Source organism: Neomonachus schauinslandi, chromosome 8 (assembly GCF_002201575.2).
Source record: "Neomonachus schauinslandi chromosome 8, ASM220157v2, whole genome shotgun sequence".
Classification (NCBI taxonomy): Eukaryota; Metazoa; Chordata; class Mammalia; order Carnivora; family Phocidae; genus Neomonachus; species Neomonachus schauinslandi.
In genome coordinates, this window is record NC_058410.1 from 85091820 (window position 1) to 85111103 (window position 19284).

A 19284-nucleotide genomic window follows, 5' to 3' on the forward strand; every position below is an offset into this window, starting at 1 on the left:
TGAATTCTCACTGTGTGCGTGCACTTTAATCTTAACTCTGAGAGGTGGCAGGCATGGGCTCTGTGCTCCTTTCAGGACAGTGTGTACAGTTCCCAGTTGAGTGCCCGGCGCACAGTAGGACCTCTATTCCAGTTAAAACCCCAGCTGGGTGTGCTGTTGTTCAGCTCTGCCAGTAACCCCCCCAGTTAGCTCGGACCCCACAGGTTGGCACAGTCTGCACACAACTGCCCTTGTTTGGCCAGCAACACTTTGGGGGTCCCCAGGCCAACCGCACTCCCCACTAGCTGTAAATCTGTTGTTTTTCTCTCAGGTTTGACAGTTTACTAGAAGGACTCACAAAATTCAGGATAATGCTCAATTTATCATTACAGTCCTTTTACAAAAGATACAAGTTAGGACCAGCCACATGAAGAAGACCCCTGGGGTGAGGCCTGGTAGAGAACGCAGAGCTTGTGTGCAAGAAGATCTGTCCCTCTCCCAGCACATTAATGTGTTCATAGCCTGGGAAGCTCCACTGATCCTCTGCGTTCAGAGTCTTCAGATAGTTTCATTATGTAGGCACGATTGATTGAATCAGTGGCCACACAACTGAACCCAGTCTCCAGCTTCTATCCCCAGAGGTCGGCGTGGCCCCCACGTTCCAACCCTCTAATCCTGTGTTTGGTTTTTCCAGTAACCAGCCCTCCCTCTGGAGCTGTCTAGGGACCCGCTGCAGCCACCTCATTAGCATAACAAAGTCACTCCCATCCCTCAGGAAATGCTAAGGGTTTTACAAGCTCCTTGCCAAGAACTAGGCACAAAGACCAGATAGATTTTTTTTTTTTTAATTATACCACAGGCTCAAAAATGGTAACTTTCATATCCTAAAGAAGAGTGTCTGCCACATCCCTGTTTTACGAATGCTTTCATGCACAAAAACAAAGGGTACATTAGGTGATGTCTCAGGGTCCCTTTCAGCTTTGTCTGTCCATGTTTTCCTGACTCATAAAAACGAGACGTGATTGTAAAGTGATGAAATCGTTTTCTTGTGTGTGGGTTACAGAGAGGGATGAGAAGTCTAGGAGGACTCTGAGTTTTCGGGCCTGGAGTCCTGTGGACATGGGTGTGTTGAAGCTCTGGAAATAGTTGAGCTCCCGGGATGGCATCCCAGGGCGCAGCCATTTCAAGTGGCTGCAGGGGTCGGAGCCAGGGAAGGGAGCAGGGCCCAGGGGGGAGGGCAGTCGGGTGGACCCGTGGTGGCGGCAACCAGAGGGAAGAGGTGGGTGAGGCATGAATTTGTTGGCTGCCTTGTGTCATGGATGTGAAAGAGGATGGTGCTTGGTGAGTGTGGGAGTGTGAGAGCCGGGCATGTAGACGGTGTCATTAAGATGCTTGGCAATTAGGCTGTTCCCTGGAACAAGGGATATATGGGAGAATAGAGGGCCTGAATTCAAGAGGAGTAAACGGTTGGCAGAATTGTCCAAAGAAAGTTAGGTTTCCAGTACAGCAAAGAGGAAGGGAAAGTTCAGTCCATGAGAGGATTGGGAAGGTTCCATTTGGTCAGGACAGTGATTACAGAGGATGTCATGGAAGTAAGTAGCTGGGAGGGCTGCAAGGAGCTATGTGTAGGGAAGAGGACAGGTATCCCTCAAAATTTCAATGAATAAAGCATTCAGGACTAAGAATTTTGAAAATCAGAAGTTTTTCCTTCTGTCTGGGGAGCCCAGCCGACTTCATGATTATTGTTTACCGAGCATCAGGCATGTTTACCAGGCGTCAGGCATTCTTCGGTGCTCTGGGTGCTTTCTTATTTCATCTTCACTCAGTTCTGCAAGGGATGTGCTAGTATTCTCCTCCTCCTTTAAATAGAAGGAAATGGAGGCCTGGACATGCGAAGTCACTTGCCCAAATTTGCACAGTGATCCAGCTCAGCTTAGTGGGTCTCCAGAGATGGCACTCCCACTCACCACCAAGTGACCAAGTTCTTGATCTCTGAGCCTCTGTGCTCTTCATCTGCAGAACAGGGGAAATGGAATTCTTCACGGAATAAGACATCAAATGCAGAGCACTTGGAACAACACTGTAGACACCTGAATGATCCGTCTCTTCACCAAGAAGCAGGATCAGACTGTGTCTGTGTTCCCCTGTCACCTGGGTTCAGAGGGCTCATAGGTTTGTCCAGAGGAATTGGCTCAGGGCTGTGTGTGGCTGATGACGGTGGTGACCGGAGCTCCACAGGTCGCTGGCGGGGAGGGGCTTCGCTGCCCCCCAGGCTCCACTTGGGCACAGCAGGCCGTAATAGGCCAGTTTCCCCACCTAGAGATGAGGGATCCGGGCACCTGCCTTCTGGGTTGTGGTGAGGTTGAAATGAGAACAGATACTGCAGAAGTTTCTGCTGTTGTGTCAGTGTTTGAATTCTCACCACAGAGAGCTATTTCAGATCATTCTTAAAGGTAATACTTAGGAACATGCAAACTCGTTGCTTTGGGCTCATGACGGACTTCATCTCTCTCCTGGCTGGTGGACCTGTGCTCATTATCATTCAGTGAACGAACTCCATGTGCAAGATGGCACGTGGAGATAAACACTGGCCCTTGCTTTAGATAAAGTACTCCAAAAAGAGACTGATCAACAGGAGAAAAACAAAAGATCGTTAGAAAGTTGAGAAATAGAGATATGCTCATTTTCATAATTTTGCAGATGAAAAATCATTTCATAATTCCTGGTGGCACGTGGGGAAGGATTTCAAAGAATGATTCTCACACTTTCTAATCAGGTCACGAGAGGGGAGAAAGGTCCTTTTTCACCACCTTGACTTTCCTAAGAGCTTGTGGGAGAGCATCTGGAGATGCAGTTCTCATATGGAGTCTGTTGAAGAGGCAAGACAGTGTATTAGTATAAATGAGAATCAAGGATCGTTGCTGTGTGTGGCTGACCTGGGGGCTGGCACACGCACCGGTTTTCCTGGGCACACAGTTGGCTGCTGTGATCAGCACACAAGGCTCTGCCCTGGCTTCAGAAGCTGAACTTAGCTGCCCTTCTTCCTGGGCCCCTTGCGCAGCCGTATCACCCAACCCCAGACGCTGTGCACTTGAGTCCACCTCATTTCAAATCACTGCACCGTGACCAGCCCCCAGGGTCAGCCGAGCATTGCTCCACGCTCCTGGGCCCAGGGTAATCGAGTGGCTCACACTGCCTTCCAGAAAAGGGAACGTCACTTTATCTTCCCAGGTTTGCCTCGCTCATTTCTAGTCCCTTTGCAAGACTCATTAATAGTATAGGGATAGCTTTTTCTGAGAAGTTTTTCCTGATTTTTCCATCCAGCATAGAAGTTGCCCCACCCCCACCCCCCACCATGTTCCCCTTAGGCACTTGTTCTCAGGGTGGTGCTCACTTTGGTGTCCTGCCTGCCCCAGGCTTCCTCTGCTCATGGAGCCCGGGAGCTCCACTGGGAGAGGGGTCATCTCTTCTACCCGCATCTCCAGCCTGGGCACGGTCCCTGACAGTAGTAGCTTGAACAGCTGTTTGCTGAATTCGTGAATTCTAACTTGTCTTTATTTCTCGTTTAAGGATTATCAAAATTGAAAGTTTTACAGCTTCTGATTCCTTCTGAGCCCTAATTGCCATTCTTTCTTTTTTTTTTTTTTAAGATTTTATTTATTCATTTGAGAGGGGGGGAGAGAGAGAGAGAGCACGAGCTGGGGGGAGAGGCACAGAGAGAGGGAGAAGCAGACCCCCCACTGAGCAGGGAGACCAGCGAGGGACTCGATCCCAAGACCTTGGGGTCATGACCTGAGCCGAAGGCAGACGCTTAACCGACTGAGCCGCCCAGGCGCCCTTGCCATTATTTCTATTTTTTTTCCTTGCCATTATTTCTTAATGGTGAGATTTTTTTAAAAAGGGGATGTTGAGCTCTACTCCAGAGAGCTTTCTAAGGAGTGTCTAATTCAGTGGGTCTCAACCTGGCTACACATCAGAATTACCTGGAGAGCTTTGAGAAAACCTCCATATGTGCGCTTCATCACTGATCAATTAAACCATAATCTGTGGGTGTGGCACCTAGTGTGGGGGTGTGTCTTTTTTTTTTTTTTTTTTAGTCTGAAGTGATGATAAAGTGCAGCTAGAAATAAGAAGGGCTGGTGTAGGGGTCAGAAGCTACTCTCCTGTTTCTTCCGAGGGCTCATTATAGTTCTTTTGTAGGTGTGGCCTCCTGCCCTGCCACCCATTGAGTCTCATCTGGAGGTTGGAGGTAGGATAGCACCCTGCTGAAAGAGTTTGAGAATGTTCAATAAAGTTATTTCCATAGAAGGGCGCCTGGGTGGCTCAGTTGGTTAAGCGACTGCCTTCGGCTCAGGTCATGATCCTGGAGTCCCAGGATCGGGTCCCGCATCGGGCTCCCTGCTCGGCAGGGAGTCTGCTTCTCCCTCTGACCCTCCTCCCTCTCATGCTCTCTGTCTCTCATTCTCTCTGTCTCAAATAAATAAATAAAATTTAAAAAAAAATTATTTCCATAGAAAACACTTCCATGGGTCAAGCAAGAAGATATTTTGAGCATGGGAGAGGAGTTTTAAAAATTATAACAACTGAAAACACCACCAATCTAAAAGACTGTTTTCACTGGGAAGGCAAGTTTAATCTTTTTTAATTGTGGTACAATGTACTTAAAATTTACCATTTTAACTATTTTTAAGTATAAGGTGGTATTAGGTACATTCACATTGTTGTGCAGTGATCACCACTGTCCATCTCCATAAATTTTTCATCATCACAAACTGTAGCTTTGTACCCATGAAACACTAACTTCTCACCCCATGAAACACTAACTTCTCACCCCCGCCCCAGTCCCTGGTAACAACCATCTACTTTCTGTCTCTATGAATTGGACTAGTTCAGGCACCACATGTTAAGTGGAGTTACGCACTATTTGTCCTTTTTAGTTCACTTAGCATGATGTCTTTAAGGTTCATCCGCGTTGTAGCATGTGTCAGAATTTCATGCCTTTTTAAAGCTGAATAATATTTCATTGCATATATAGACCACATTTCATTTATCCATTCATCCATTGATGGACGTTTGGGTTTCTGCCTTTTGACTATTATGAATAATACTATGAACATGAGTGTACAAATAACTGTAAGTCACTGCTTTGAGTTCTTTTGAGCATACACCTAGAAGTAGAATTGCTGGATCATATGGTAATTGTGTGTTGGATTTTTTTTTTTGAGGAACTGCTATACTTTTTTCCACAGTGGCTGCATCACTTTACATTACATTCAGCAATGCACAAAAGTTCCAATTTCTCCATATCCTTGTTAACTCGTTATTTTCTGTTGTTTGAAAAATTATTTTACTTGGATGTGCTGGGGTTTGAGGAATAGGTATACAGATACCTTCTCCAGTTCTGCTGTATTTTCTGGGTTGGAATAGAGTGGCTTAGTGACACATCCAGTAGTATTCCTGGATAAGGTCAAGCAGAAAACCTCATAGGCACAATAAACCATGAGACAGTGATTCTTAATCAGACATTGTCAGCCGTGTTGGTTGTGCCATTCTCAACATATAGAACACTTCATTTCCCATCAGAGTCCTCCTGGCTGTTGAGCCAATAGAACCACCTCCCCTTCTAAACTACAGTCCCAGGCATGCCTTAGTTCTTTGCCACCAACCTACAAAAAAAATCCATCATGGGTATTTTTAGTATTCAGTTAATTAAGCCTTCTTAATTTATCTTTGATTCTTTCCATTCCAGTTCAGCATCCTGACCATATCCTTAGAGGATTTAGGTTTCTGTGATGGTTTGTTTTCAGAGTAAAGATTTAAATGAATTGTTTATAGATTAAATAAAGAATGCATCTTAGAAATGAAGAGTGTTTTATTTTTTTCCCACAAAGAACAATGACTGCTAAATGGCTTTTGAGGAGTTTTAAAAACTGGACCCAAAAAAAAAGAAAAAAGAAAAAAGGTTTACCCTGAAGCAATCATAAAGTTTCAGTCCGCATTATGGAGCAGATTAACAGATCCATTTAACAGCCAGGCCATGTTTTTTCATTCCTTTTCTGCACTAGAAGAAAATCATTCAGAGGTGTAATTGGAAAGAAATGTGGAAAACTCTAGTTCTGCCTGCCCCCTAGGAGTACACATGGCACGTGAGTATTCAGGCTTAGGACCATGGAAATCAATAGTTGAACATTTACATGAAATAGTGGCAATTTAGACATGATAGTCGATAAGTAAAGGACACGTTCCTTTTATACAGCCCTCTTTCCTCTGCTTTCTTGATCTGATTTAAGTATAGTGAAAATGATTCCTGAAACACAACTATTAACGCGTCTGTTTTTCAGCTGGAGAGTTCACAGATGCCAAGGCTGGAAGGTACAAGATTATGAAAAAAAAAAAAAAAAACTTAGGTAGCAGTTTTCCATTTCCTAAATTGAGACATAATTGACATATAACATACTAGTTTTAGGTGTACAACATTTGTGTATATTGCAAAATGATCACAGTAAACCTAGTTAACGTCCATCACATATAGTTAAAAATGTTTTTCTTGTGATGAGAATGAAGTTCTCTCTTAACTTTCAAATGTACAGTATAGTATTGCCTCTAGTCACCATGCTATAATTCCATCCCCAGGGATTATTTATTTTGTAACTGAGAGTTGGCACCTTCTGATCACCCTCTATCCACCTACTTCTGGCAACCATTAGTCTCTTCCCTGGATCTGTGAGTTTGATTTCTTTTTTCTTTTTTTTAGATTTTGCATATAAGTGAAATAATTTGGCATTTGTCTTTCTCTGACTTATTTCATTTAGCCTAATGCACTCAGGGTTCATCCACATTGTTGCAAAAGGCAAGATTTCCTTCTTTTTTATGGCTGAATAATATTCCATTGTGTATATATCCACATCTTCTTATCCATTCATCCATCAGTGGACACTTAGGTTGCTTCCATGCTTTGGCTATTGTAAATAATAATTGCAGTGAACATGGGGGGGAGGGTGTGTGCTTAGATCTTTTTGAGTCTTTAATTTTCTTTTATAAATACCCATAAGTGGTATTGCTAGATCATATGGTATTTTTAAATTTTTTGAGGAACCTCCATACTGTTTTTCATATTGACTGCACTAATTTACACTCCTACCCACAGTGTGCATGGGTCCTCTTTTCTCCATGTCCTTGCCAACACTTATTTCTTGTCTTTATGACTCTAGACATTCTAACATGTGTGAGATGATCTCATTGTGGTTTTGATTTCCATTTCCCTGATGGTGAGTGATGTTGAACATCTTTTCATGTGTCTGTTGGCCCTCTGTATGTCTTCTTTGGAAAAATGTGTACTCAGGTCCTCTGCTCATTTTTACATCAGATTGTTCTGGTTTTTTGCTGTAGAGTTATATGAATTCTTTATATATTTTGGATGTTAACCCCCTTAGCAATATGATTTGCAAATATTTTCTCCCATTTGATAGGTTGTCTTTTTATTTTGCCAATGGTTTCCTCTGCTGGGCTGAGGCTTTTTTTATTTCAATGTGGTCTTTACTTTGGTATTTTGGTCTTTACTATTAGGTCCAAAAAATCATCACCAAGATTGCTGTCAAGGAGCTTACCTAGGAGTTTTATGGATTCAGGTCTTACATTCAAGTCTTTTACCTATTTGGAGTTAATTTTTTGTGTATGGTGTAAGACAGTGTTTGAGTTTCATTCTTTTGCATGTGGCTGTCCAGTTTATTGAAGAGTCTGTGCTTTCCTTGTTGTATATTCTTGGCTCCTTTGTCATTAATTAATTGACCATATATGCATGGGTTTATTTCTGGACTCTATTGTGTTCCTTTTTTTTTTTTTTTTTTTTAAGATTTATTTATTTATTTGAGAGAGCAAGAAAGAGAGAGAGTACATGACGGGGAGAGGGCTAGAGGGAGAAGCAGGCTCCTCCCTGAGCAGGGAGCCCAATGTGGGACTCGATCCAGGGACTCCAGGATCATGACCTGAGCCAAAGGCAGTCGCTTAACCAACTGAGCCACCCAGGCGCCCCTCTCTATTGTGTTTCATTTATCTATGTATCTGTTTCATGCAAATACCATACTGTTATTACAGCTTTGTAATATAGTTTGAAATCTTCCTAGGTATTTAATTCTTTCTGATGCAATTGTAAGTGGGATTGTTTTCTTAATTCCTCTTTCTGATAGTTCATTACTAGTGCATAGAAATGCAATAAATTTTTGTGTATCAATTTTGAATCCTGTGATTAACTGAACTCCTTTATTCTAACAGTTTTTGGTGGAGTCTTTAGGATTTTCTATATATAGTATCATCATCTGCAGATAGTGACAGTTTTACTATTTCTTTTCCAATTTGAATGACTTGTTTCTTGTCTGATTGCTGTGGCTAGGACTTCTAGTACTACATTGAATAAAAGTGGTGAGAGTGGGCATCCTTGTCTTGTTAGGGAAAAAGCCTTCAGCTCTTCACTGTTGAGTATGATTTTAGCTGTGGGCTTGTCACATATTGCCTTTATTATGTTGAGGTGCATTTCTTCTATACCCAGTTTCTTAAGAGTTTTTATCACAGTGGATGTTGAGTTTTGCCAAAATTTTTTTGCATCTATTGAGATGATCAAATCATTTTCATCCTTCATTTTTTAGTCTGGTGGATTACATTGATAGATTTGCAGATGTTGAATCACCCTTGCATCACTGGAATAAATCCCATTTGATCATGTGATTCTTTCAGTGTATTGCTTCTTTCTTTGCATCTAATTCATCAGAGATGATGGCCTGTAAATTTCTTGTGGTGTCCTTGTCAGGTTATGGTATCAGGGTACTGCTGGCCTCATAAAGTGTTTAGAAGTTTTTCCTCCTTTTCTATTTTTGGGAGCATTTGAGAAGGATAGGTATTAAATCTTCTTTGAATGTTTGGTAAAATTTATCAGTGAAGACATCTGGTCTTGTACTTTGTTGGGAGGTTTTTGATTACTGATCCAATGTCCTTATTAGTCATTGTTCTATTCAGATTTTCTATTTCTTTATGATTCTTGGTAGGTTGTATGTTTCTGGGAATTTATTTTTTCTAGGTTGTCCAATTTGTTGGTATATACTTGTTCATAGTATATTTCTGTTTCTGTGACAGCAGTTGTAATGTTTTCTCTTTGGTTTCTGATTTTATTTATTTGAGACCACTCTTTTTCTTGGTCATTCCAGCTAAACATTTGTCAGTTTTGTTTATCTTTTCAAAGAACCAGCTCTTAGTTTCAGTTGATCATTTCTATTATCTTTTAGTCTCTATTTCACTTATTCTGCCCTGATCTTTGCTATTTACTTTCTTCTTCTAACTTTTGGTGTTGTTTCTTTTTCTAGTTCTCTGAGGAAGAAAGGTTGTTTGAGATCTTTGTTTTTTTTGTGTAGGCATTTATCACTAAGAACCTTCCTTTTAGAACTGCTTTTGCTGCATCTTATAAGTTTTTAGGATGTTGTATTTCCATTTGCCTTTGTCTCAAAGTATTTTTTTTATTTCTCAGCAGTTTTCCATTTTTAACCTTCATGCCCTACGATACTGTGGCTGCTTCTTCCATGCTTACCCTCAAAATGGTGATAATGGGATTGGGGGTTTGGAAAAAAAAAAAAAAAAGAAAGGTGGAAACATCATTGGTAATGACAGAGTAAGGACCTCTGAATATTGTCTTATATAAGAACAATGAATATTGTCAGAAATTGTCAAAATCAACTTTTTCACAACTATGGAAATTAACCCAAAGTGTACATCCATCTGAGGAGTGTTCAAGAAAATGGTTAAATGTTGGTAATAACAGCAAGTATTACATTGTTTCAACTTTCCCTATTCCCATCCCTTTCTCCTTAGCTCCATGGTGGCCTTGAAAACCAAGGGTCCTGCAGTCAGGGTAGAAATCAGCAGCTATTCATCCTAGCAGTCACTGGGAGGGAAGAATGGTGTTGGAACTCATTCAAAGCTCCATTCTAAGAGAATTGCCATTATTTGACCTAACAGTTCTGTAGAAACTGCCATTCTCAAAGCTTGTCTTTATCTGATCTCACTCAGATCTTGCCCAGTACAGCCTTTTCCTGAGAGCATTTTTAAAAAATAAAAAGGAACGCAAAAACCTCAAAACAAAAACTAAGCAAAAGCAAAAATTAAATGTTGATTGTTTACCATTGCAGCTCTCTGAGGCAATGATAACAGTTGTGGCAAACAATAAACTAATCAAAAAATTCAGAGGAAATATCTTGGATAATTATTTACATAGGGGCTTTGAAGAGCTCTGACATATTTCTGGGATTCTAGAAGGCCGTGTGGTAGTGTAGGTCTGTGTACAGGGGCCAGAGCTGTGCATATGCTTATGAAAAAACCTTAAAAGGCCCTGAGTTCTCACTTCTGGCTGATCTTGAAACTCTGCAAGATTAACAGCTGATTTCACATCAGGAACCATGGAAGCCAGAAGGCAGTGGGATGACATACTCAAAATACCAAAAGAAAAATACTGCCAACCAAGAATTCTATATGTAGCATAAGTATCCTTCAGAAATGAAGGAGAAATTAAGATATCCCTGATAAACAAATGCCAAGAAAATTTATGACTAGCAAATATGTCCTGTAAGAAGTACTGAAGGAGTCTTTTAGGCTGAAATGATAGGATACCAGACAGTAACTCTAATCCACATAAATAAGAGCACCAGTAAAAGTAACGTATAGATAAATTTTTAGGAGCGTATAAATGTAATTTTTACCTCTTCCCCCCCCCCCACTCTGATTTAAAAGACAACTACATAGGGCAATAATTAGAAATCAGGGTTGAGAGATACACAATATAGATGTAATTTGGTGATAAGAGCACAAAGTGGGGAGGAATGATGGAGCCTACTATGTAGGAGCAAAGCTTTTGTGTCCTATTGAAATTGGTTTTGATCTGAGCTTAATTGTTAGAAGTTAAGATGCTAATTGTAATCCCCAGGGCAACTGCTAAATAAGTAACTCAAAAAATATTATACAAGAAATGATAAGTGACAAAAATGACACACTAACAAATATCCTTTTAATACAAAATAAGATGGTAGTGGAGGAATAGAGGAATGAAAAGATATTAGACATACAGGAAACAAATTGCAAACTGGCAGATATAAATCTTAATTTACCAGTAATTCTATTAAATATAAATGAATCAAGCAATCAAAAGACATATGGGCACAATGGATTTTAAAAAACCCAACAAATCAAAAAGCACCATGATCGAAGTATAGTGCTCTCTATGGAAAACATTTAAATCTAAGTAGGTTGAAAGCAAAAGAATGTAAAAAAGACCTGCCATGCATACAGGAACCAAAAAAAGAGCTGGAGTGAATACCAGACAAAACAGACTTTCAGACAGAGTTGCTACTAGAGACAAAAAGGTTATTTTATAATGATAAAAGTATCAATCCTTTATACAGATACAACAGTTGTAAATATATATGCTTCTTACAATGGAGCCCTAAAATACATAAAGCAGAAATGACAGCACTGAAGGGAAAATACAGCTCAACAATAATAGTTGCAAACATCAACATTCCATTTTCAGTAATAGAACAATTAGAAGACAAAGAAGCCTTGAAAAGTGGGCGCCTGGGTGGCTCAGTTGGTTAAGCGACTGCCTTCGGCTCAGGTCATGATCCTGGAGTCCCTGGATCGAGTCCCTGGATCGAGTCCCGCATCGGGCTCCCTGCTTGGCAGGGAGTCTGCTTCTCCCTCTGACCCTCCCCCCTCTCATGTGCTCTCTCTCTCAAATAAATAAATAAAATCTTTAAAAAAAAAAAAAAAAAAAGCCTTGAAAAGTACTGTAAATCAATGAGACCTGTGACATCTGGAGAACACTCCACTCAACAACAGAATATACATTCTTTTCAGATGCATAGTTGAACATTCTCTAGGATGGACTATAAAGTAATTTTTATGTTAAGTCATAAAACAAGTCTTAATAAATTTAAAATAGTTGAAAGCATACAAAGTGTGTTCTTGGACCATGCTGGAATGAAATTAGAAATCACCACCAGAAAGTTTGAAATTTAAAAGTATATGGAAATTAAACAGCATACTCATAACCACTTGGTCAAAGAAGATATCAAGGGGAAATTGGAAAATAGTTTTAGATGAATAAAAATGGAAACAACAATATACTAAAACTTAGTGCAGCTAAAGCAATACTCAGAGGAAAATTTATACTTATAAACGCCTTATTAAAAAGAAAGATCTGAAACCAATAACCTAACCTTTTACCATAAGAGACTAGAAGCAGAAAAGCAAACTAAACCCAAAATAAGCAGTGGAAGGAAATAAAGATTAGGGCCAAAATAAATGAAATAAGGAATAGAAAAGCAATAGAGGAAATCAGCCAAACCAAAAGTTTGTTCTTAAAAACATCAACAAAATTGACAAACTTTTTAGTTAAACTGAAAGGAGGCAAGCCTCAGATTACTAAAATCAGAAATGAAAACAGGAGCATTACTACCATTTAAAAAAGAAATCATCGAGTATCCTATCCTTTAAAAAGGTAAGAGAAAACCATGAAAAATTGTATGCCAACAAATTAGATAATGTAGACAACATGGACAAATTAATGGAAAGACTGTTAAAACTGACTCAAGGGGCACCTGGTTGGCTCAGTTGGTAGAGCATGCAACTCTTGATCTCAGGGTTGTGAGTTCAAGCTCCACATTGTGTGTAGGTGTAGAGGATTACTTAAAAAAAAAAAAATCAACATTTTCCTCAAAAGGAAATAGAAAATCTGAATAGACTTATAAAAAATAGATTGAATTAATAATCAACAAAACCTCTATAGAGAAAAGCCCAGTTCCAGATGGTTTTACTGGTGAATTCTAACAAACATTTAAAGAAGAGTTAAGACCAATCATTCACAAACATTTCCAAAAAATAGTGAGGGAACATGTTTGAAGTCATTGTATTAGGCCATTGTTATCCTGATACCAAAACTAAATATCACAAAGAAAAAAAAACCTATAGACCAATATCCCTTATGAATATAGATGCAAAAATTCTAACCAAAATACTAGTGGAGTTAATCCAGCAACATATAATAAAAAGGATTATACACCATGACAAGGTGGGGTTTATCCCCGTAGTGTAAGGTTGGTTCATATGCAAAAGTCCGTAAATGTTAATACATTGCATCAGTAGAACAAACAAAAAGCCACATCAAATCAATAGATGCAGAAAAAGTATGTGACAGAATTCAACATTCTTTCATGATAAAAACACTAGATCGATAAACGAGGAATGGAAAAGAACAGCTTTTATCTGATAGGGGGCATCTGTGAAAAAACTAACATACTTAATAGCTGAAGATGAAAGCTTTTCCCCTAAGATCATGATAAGGATGACCCCTCTTCACAGTTGTATTCACCATTGTCGTGTAGGTTGTTGCCAGAGTATTTAGTTGAGAAAAAGGAATAAAAGGCATCCAGGTTATAAAGGAAAAGGTAAAAATATCTTCAGTTATCAATAGCATGATTTTTTTTTACATAGAAAATCCTCAGGAATACATACACAACTTGGTCTGCTCCATGCTGGACATGGAGCCTACTTAAGAAAGGAGAGGGGGGCGCCTGAGTGGATCAGTTGGTTAAGTGTCCAACTCTTGATCTTAGGGTTGTAAGTTAAAGCCCTGCGTTGGAGCCTACTTAAAAAAAAAAAAAATACACAATTATTCATGCTAGTAAATAAATTCAGCAAGGTTGCAGGATACAAGATCAAACATAAGAAATCAATTGCATTTCTATACATTGGCAATGAACAGTCTGAAAAATGAAACTATAAGAATTCACAACAGTGTCAGAAATAATGAAATACTTAGTAATTTAACAAAATAAGCATCAGACTTGTATAGTAGAAACTATAAAACATTACTCAGAGAAATTAAAGAACTAACTGAGTAGAAAAACATCTTATGTTCCTGGGTTAGGAGACAATGTTACGGGTTAGAAGATATATTACTCAAATGGCAATATTCCGCAAGTTCATGTATAGATTCAGGGTAATTCCTATCAAGATTTTGGCTGCCCTTTTTGCAGAAATTGCCAAAGTTGTCCTAAAATTCATATGGAAAAGGAAGGGACTCAAAATAGCCAAAACAATTTTTAAAAAGAACAAAGCTGGAAGACTTAAACATCCTGATTTGAAAACTTAGTATATAGTGTGGTGCTGGCATAAAGATAAGCACAGGAATGAATAGAATGGAAATGACAGAGCAGAAATAAACTCTTACATTATGGTCAATTGATTTTTGCCCAGGGGTGCCAAGACCATTCAATAGAGAAAGAATAGTTTTAAAAAATGGTGCCCAGAGTTTCGAGTATCCTATCCTTTAAAAAGGCAAATTTCAGTATCTATGAATTATATCTCAATAAAGGGGGTGGGTAGGTAGGGAAGATACACACACTCTCTCTCTCTCTCTCCCTCCAAAAGACCGATGTGCTCTGCTAGGAAGAGCTATGAGAGTGGATCACCTCAGAAAGAATTACAGAAGAGAGGAGAGGAGGTGCCACATACACATCTTTCTGAGACAATTCCCTGAGACAATTGTGTGTGTGTGTATATAGATATTTTTAAGATTTTGAGAGGGGGAGAGAGAGCGAGCGCGCTCAGGAGACCGGTGGGGGGGAGGGTAGGAGGCAGAGGCAGAGGGAGAAACAGACTCCCCACCAAGCAGGGAGCCCGATGCAGGGCTCGATCCCACGACCCTGAGATCATGACATGAGCTGAAGGCAGACGCTTACCAACCGAGCCACCCAGGCGCCCCTATGTGTATACGTTTTAATTTGGAAATTGTTACCTTTTTTTTTTTTCTTATTTCAAGTGAGTAGACACTGACTTTTGAAATCACCTGATACCTGTTGCCAGTAGTAGAAGTGTGTCAAGAGCCCGGTATTCTAACACCATTAGCCAGAGTGACTGTCAGGAGAAAAAGCCCATTAGTATCTTTCCTGTGACCAGACTGGTATTGTTGCCAAAAACTATCCGTTGGGAATTAGAAATAGTTTTGGCTTGTAACAGCCTTGCTTGAGAGTAGATTGTGTGTAGTTAGAAAAGAGAAAATATGCCAGTGGGACAAGTATATGGAGGTGAGACTAAATTGATAATACAGTAGAAGGAACTGATAAGCATTACTGATGCTTTTAACTATGGCTGGAAGGAGGAAGAGATTTGCTGGACTGGCTTTTTCTTTTCCAGTTTGGTTTTTGTTTTTTCCTTATTATAATGACTAGGATCTCTAGTACACTGTTAAAAAAAAATCGAGAGCAGACAACCTTGCCTCATTCCAGTCTTCAAGGTTTAACACTGTCTTTCACCGTGAAGCATATATAATATTGGCAATAGGTATTTTGTAGATGCCTTTTATCAAATTGAGGAAGTTTATTAGTTTGCTGAGTGGCTTTCTAAAAATCTTAACTTGATGTTGGATTTTGTCAAGTTCATTTTTCTCCACCTATTACAGTTTTTTTTCTTTTTAAGTCTAATTTGGTGAATTATACTGATTGATTTTAGAATGTTAACATTGCAGTCTTGGAATAAACCTTACTTGGTCATGATTGAATGCCATGAATCCAACCAATTGAATCCAACAATAAATCATCTCAGGACTCTGAGATCATGACCTGAGCCAAAATCAAGAGTCGGATGCTCAACTGACAGAGCCACCCAGGTGCCCGCTAAGTACTGCTTTAGATGGATCCCACATTCTTGTTTTTGTTTTCATTCAGTTAACCACTTTTTTCATTTCCCTTTTGATTTCTTCTTAGATCCCTAATTTATTTAGAATTACATTGTTTGGTGTCCCAAATATTTGGAGATTTTCCACATATCTTCATATTATTGATTTCTATTTGAATTCCATTATGGTCAGAGAAATACTCTGTACAATTTGAGTTCTCTTAAATTTATTGAGATTTAATTTATGGCCCAGACTATGGCCTGTCTTGACAAGGTCCATGTGTACTTGAAAAGATTGTGTATTCTATATTGTTAGATGGAGTGCCCTATAAGTGTCAGGTCAAATTGGTTAAGTCTTATATATCCTTATTGTTTAAATTTATAAATTTTCTCTTATTTTTTCAATTTTTTTTCTGTCCCCCTTTTCCACCTTTCATTCAGTTTCTGTGACTTGTGTGTGTTTTGGTGTTTTCCTTTTGGTAGTTTCTATTGTTAGGTCTTCTAGTTTACTAGTCTTTTATTCTGCAATGTCTTATGAGCTGCTAATAACAGCCAGTATATTTTCCACAAGAGTGAGATCTCTTTGGGTCTTTATTCTATCTTCTGTATTTCTCCTTAGCATGCTCAGTCTTTCCTCTACCTTTTTGAATATATGAGAATTATTTATAATGTCTTAATGTCTTTGTTCTGTATTTTTCTGTTGCTTGATTTTTGTTTTCATTATGGGGTTGTATTTTCCAGCTTATTTGTACATCTGGTAATCTTTGTAGCTCAGGCATTTTGAATTTTGTTGCTAGGTACTAGAAAAAATATATATGTATATATGTTAGGTTATGTTTATATAAAGTATGTGTAACATGAGTTTATTACATACATCCACATATATTCACACATATGCATACATATACACATACACACACACATACATAGGGGAATACAAACATACATAAGAGACAGTCTCTCCACCCTATCTCTACTTCACTTGAAGAAGTCAGAAGTCCGTGTTCATAGTGGATAACCAGTTTTAATTTGCATTTTATTTTTTATACATCTGTAGGACAGAGAATCCTACTCCCATGATTTTTGTAAGGCTCTTAGTATCTCAAAAACTGCCAACATCTTTAAAGCTAAATTAATTTCACTAGAAAAAAGTAAGGGTACATATAATACTTGAGGCATAAATTACTTGGAAATTAAGAAAACCCAAAATATCCATCTTGGGTTGGAAGCAGTGGTATAAGGAGCTGAAAACTCCTTGTGCTGCTTTCAGAGGGAGAACTCTCTAACTCCTCCAGCTTCATAGCAGGTCAGATGATTCCCTGAAAGGCAAGCCAGAGTTTGGGCCTAGTTAGTGTGCAATTCCTACATGCTGGCTGTGACCTGCTTCCTTTGAAGCGCTCATTGAGGAGGGGTGCGGCAAAGAAAATGGAGGAGGTAGGAGATAGAAGAGCATCTGAATTGCCCGCTTCCCCCTTTTGTATTAGAAAACAGAAAACCACTTTTCTACTGTGGTGAGCCACCCACTAACATCTCTTTCCTGGGTGGTGGCCTGCCAGGTGCACCCTATCCTCCAGTGAGGCCAAGAAAGGGCCAGCCGTCAGCTTTGCTTGCAGAAGTGGTACACCGTGCTATGTGAGTTTGCTCTGAAGAGCTAGAGGGATATTCCTGAACCCAGGAGAGCAAGAAAATACACTTAACCTGTATCTTTCAGTGGTCACCATGATGAATGTGTTAAAAAGACAAGGGAAAATGAGGGAAATCAAAGTGGCTTCATAGCATTTTCAGACTGACTAATCTACATTTTTGGATCCTTTTTTTTTTTTAAATAAGAATGGGGAAATAGTACCTTGAAGCCATGTAAAAAATGTACCAGATCTTCAGTGATTGAGAAGGGCAGGTCCTCAGCTAGGTCCTCAACTATAGAAAAAGAAGCAAGGCATCTGATGACACTAAAATCTGAGTTCACCTATTAGAAAAGTCACTTTTTATGTGTGAATTGGAACCTTTGGCTTTTTGCTGAAGAGGTGTGTGGCTGTTTTAGCTGTCTGAGGAAGGCTTCAGACTTGTTGGCCAAGTGATGTGAGATGCAGGTGGCCTGATTCTGCCACCACTTTCACAGGCCCTTTTCCTGTCGTCAACCCCGTTTTCCAGCTGTAAATGATGGCCAATGCCACCAGCCTGTCATAGTATTTATAATGGTATTTGTATTTATATACTGTAGTACCTTATGAACACTACTCTGCAGTTAGTGAGGTCTTTCCATTTGCTAATTTTACATCAGACACTGAGTTGAAAAGGTGTCACACCTCTTGCAGATGAGGAAATGGGGAAGTTTCAGGATCAAGAAAGGTTAAGTGACTTGGCAAATGTCCCAAGTACAAGGATCCGGGCAAAAACAAAAGGCTTCTAATTCCAAATTCTTTCTGCTAGAATGTGCTGCCTCCCTCCAGGACTGGCAGAAGATACTGGGGCCAGTCCTCAGGCTGAGGCTTTAATTATTCTGCCTCACTCAGCATGTGATGTACCAAGTTGTGTTTGTAGGTAGCTTAGTGGGAGGTTTTTCTATAAAAGGGACAGGGTCTAGATGTGGGACTGGCCCAGTCTGGCAGGTATAGAGGTGATGAGAATGCTGGTTGTGGTTTTCTCACAACTCCCCAATTACTGCCTGGTATCATTTGGTACTTACTTTGCTAACTATACTTTTGCAAAAAGAAGCATAAATCAATGCAGTTAATGTAGAAGAGGGCAAAATGTTGCTAAGAAATGCTCCTGGAGATTGGTCCTCACAGCTGATTCTGGGAGGGGGTCTGACTTTACAGTGTTGGCTTAGTCATTTCGGGCACAGGGCTTCACACTTTCAAAACAACTACAACAGGTTGTAGCGGTTGCTTACTGAGATAGTTTGTAGTGTTTTTTTTTTTTTTTTTTAAGATTTTATTTATTTATATGACAGAGAGAGACACAGCAAGAGCGGGAACACAAGCAGGGGTAGTGGGAGAGGGAGAAGCAGGCTTCCCGTGGAGCAGGGAGCCCGACGCGGGGCTCGATCCCAGGACCCTGGGATCATGACCTGAGCTGAAGGCAGACGCTTAACGACTTGAGCCACCCAGGCGCCCCTAGTTTGTAGTGTTTAATGGCTAAGCCTTTAACACAGGGTCTGTTAAACTACAGATTTAAATAGTAATGATATTTTATGACCAAACCATTGAAGGAAATTGACAGTCATTTGTTTCCTTAAATTTGGTTTTGAGGTTTAATTTTTTTTATCAAATGGACTGGTATCTCCTGCACTGATTTCCAAACCCCCCACCCTTGTCAGGTTGAACCAAATTGGAAATTTAAACCAAATGATTATATATTTTTCATTTCCTAGCTAACTGGCTTCAATTCCTCAGTCTTCTAAACTCAAAGTAAATCACAGCAGTGCTGGTTCAGTAAGAGCACACATAAAAACGTTAAAGAACAGGCAGGAGACCTGGGCGGGCGCGCTCATACCCGGAGGATAGTTACTGTAAGTCTGTACCTCTTCAGTTACTTTTAATTCTTAATTCCCAGGGTTTTGAATGTCGGGGTGTGATGACCTCTATGAAAGAG

General features: G+C 39.6%; 1 protein-coding gene across 1 annotated transcript in view; it reads left to right on the plus strand.

The window, feature by feature from the left end:
- B3GAT2 (beta-1,3-glucuronyltransferase 2) overlaps positions 1-19284 on the plus strand; it is a 67526-nt gene that overhangs the window by 47620 nt on the left and 622 nt on the right. The gene's annotated exons all lie outside the window — the stretch shown is intronic.